Below are 3339 nucleotides of genomic sequence, written 5' to 3'. Positions count from 1 at the left end.
TTGGACTCTAATTGCTTTAAACTAGTTTTGCAGTTTGATTTCATGTCTTGCAAACCTTAGTTCAAATCTTTACAGAAAATCTTGTGTTTACTTATAAGCATAATCATTCCTTGGAGTTATACCCTTAAATGATAATGAATATTAAATTATTTTCCTTCAGTCACAGTGAGAGCATTTTGCTTTGTAGTTGAAATAGATGGTATGTATAAGTCTTTCTTTAGGCTTTTCCCATCTGAGTGTAGACTAAGGATATTAAATTTTTCTAATTGTGAAGAAACACACTTTCTGTATACTGACACATTTTGTTAAACATGGCTTGTTTGCTTCTTCATAGTATTCCTTGTAAGTGGACAGAAATGTGGCTTTTTGATGTTAATGCAACTCTGTCAAGGCTGCAGTCAATCACTTTGTTTCCTCCTAGCAGATGTTCATTGATTTAAGTGCCTGGGTGTTTTCCCCTCACATTTTCAGAGCCTGCTGCTTTATTTCCACAGTAAGGGATGCATAATTATACCTTCTGAGCTTCTTAATTACCAGTAGCATTAATACCTATTTTGGGATATGATAATGGTACCAAAAGTATTTTTCAGAAATAAAAGTGATTTAACCTTTACTGCTATGATAATGCCCAGGCACTCAATATTTATCCTTAAGCTCTTTATAATATATACACTATATCTGATCTTAAAGACATTTGGAGCATGGCAGGAAAGTCAGCTTCTTATTGATATTTGTGGATTCTTAAAGGACATCAGTGCAAACTTTTATAAATATTTGGTGGTCCCTGGAGGGGAAATGTCACGCTTACTGTGGTTGGAAAGCAAGTTAGAAATTTCAGCTCTTTTACTATTCAAGATTGTATACTTTAAACAAAAAAATTAAAAGGCTGCCACTGTTACATTTCTCAGAGTAAATAGATGGCTGTCTTTGTTGACTAACATTATTCTTAACGCCAGAGCATGGAAAATTGTTTACATTAGTCAGTGGAATGGTGATTTTTTTTAAAAAAGAACTTCAGGTTTGCTGTGCTACTGTAAATAGAAGCATGAAGCTTTTGGGTAATGTAGGATTTATTGTGGAGTGGGTATAAATAGGCCTAACTAATAAGCAAGATTGAATTAACCGAGTCCAGATAATAATAATGCATTTGTGATTGTGAAGTCAATGTATTAAATACTGTTTTTCCCTTTTCCCTCCTACTGATTTTTTTAATTTTCAAATTATATGGCCTTCTAGACAACTTTAATTGAAATAATTTGGATTTAGCCAAATATTATCAAAAAGTAATAAATTTTAATGTATCACATTGAAATTATGCAGTAGTAATGGGTTTTAATGTTTTTCCCTCTTCTGGTTTTACATTATGTGTACCAATTAGCTGCTAACTGTATAAAAATCATCTTGTGTCTTTTGCAAATTGAATTTTCTTTTTTGAATCTTTATTAGGAACTGGAAAACAGCAAGTACAGTTGATTGTCATTATTCGTGGTAGTTAGAGTCTATAAAGTCACCACCAACACGGGATTAGCAAATACTGAACCATTGCTCCTAGTGGAAATACTGGGGCTATTGTTCTGTTAGCCTCTCGCCACATTTTCATCAATTAATCAATACATAAACTTGTTTTAGGTGTCCTTCTGTTTTGTTGATTTACTATATGGTCAACAGCACCATAACTTTGTGCCTGACCCAAGCTTGTCTAACACGTGCTTTCTCCATAAGGCCCATTCCAGCCTTCTAGTACTTAGGAACACTAGGCAGCATTTTGGCAGTACATTTGGGGGCCTTTATTTGTTGTGCATGAATAATTCAGAAATGATGCTGTACACAGCAGAAGGCGCATAGTTTCTGGCCTACATATGTCCCACTATTGATCATGACAAGATTAAACAGTAGGTTTGAGTGGTGACAGACTAATTCCTCCATTGTAATGTTTTCTTCCTAGTGATTAACACATAATCAGTGAAGTGATACTTTGGCATCATGGGAAAATCCAGTTTCCCGTCAGCTCTTCACCCAATTATTTATAAATCCATTGATGATTTTGGCTTGAATCAGTTATTTCAGTATTATGGTGAGGAAGATGGTGGTTTTTCTCATTTCTTCTTCAGGTTTGGCTGGCATTCTTCTGAAAGAACTTTTCCTCATCTACTGTGCCTGTTAGCTTTTTGTTTTGTGTTCATTTTTATCAACAGGAGTCTAGATTGCTCAGTTTGTTGGCTGCAGGAATCCCGGGTTGGGGGGTACTAAGCTGGCAGGTGATTGGTGGACAAAAGTGAGTCTTTCTCTCTGGTAGTCTAGTTGTAACTAGATTGCTTTTTGGGTATGTTGAAGGTATGTTGACAGGCTAGTGGACAGCAGCCTTGATCTGCCTGCTTCCTATCGGAGGCCTCCTGCCAGAGGGATAGATGCCAACTCTGAAGCCACCCACCTCGTTTAAAGGTAACTAGCTGGTGTTTTATTTCTTCCCACACACACGGAAGGAAAGCCACTTCTTTTCACTTACCTGCTATGGCTCTCTTTGTTGCAGGCACTATGTAAAGTGCTTTCTGTGCACTAACTCAAGGAATATTCACAATTATTATAATTATTTTTTAGTAGGTACTGGGAATTGAACCCAGGACCTCGTGCATGCTAAGCACACATTCTACCACTGAGCCACAACCACCCTCCTGGGGGCCATTTTAAACAGCAAAATCACCAATAAAAATACAAAAATGCAAAAAACATAGTACTTAGTAGAGCAAAGGACACTTGTTTACAATATGAGAGCAGAACCAAGAACACAGCATGTCACCTTGTCAACCTCAACTGAACATACGCCTTGGGCAAGTCAAATTTTTCGCCACTGTGTGTGTGACTATGAAAGCACCATGAAAATTTTAAAGAACAGACAAATTTGCAAACACAGAATCCACAAATAAGGAGGATTGACCATACTTAACTGTGTTATTAAGTTGTGACATTTATCTGCCTGATCTACAGAATAGAATTTATTGCTGAATCATGCTCTAGTATTTCCATAACGTTTTGAATATCTACTCTGTCTGAAAGTAAATACTTAGTTCCTGATTGTATGTGGTAGTTTCCTTTTACTCTGTTTCAGCAATAGTTCAATTCTTTGTCCATTCATTCAGTAATACCAGGCACTTACCATGTGCCAGAATTTTAGGCATAGCCATGAATTAAAAAAAAAATACATATATTTTGCCCTCTTAGACCACCAAACACTGTGAAAATTGCTATGGTAGGCATTTGTCAAATGTCTACCTCTCCAGTTCCGCTCTGCTCTCTAACCCCAAAAGACTGATGCATAGGCCACAGCAATGGGCTCCTTCG

This window comes from Camelus ferus, chromosome 1 (assembly GCF_009834535.1).
Source record: "Camelus ferus isolate YT-003-E chromosome 1, BCGSAC_Cfer_1.0, whole genome shotgun sequence".
NCBI lineage: Eukaryota > Metazoa > Chordata > Mammalia > Artiodactyla > Camelidae > Camelus > Camelus ferus.
Note: the sequence above shows the minus strand (reverse complement) of the source record.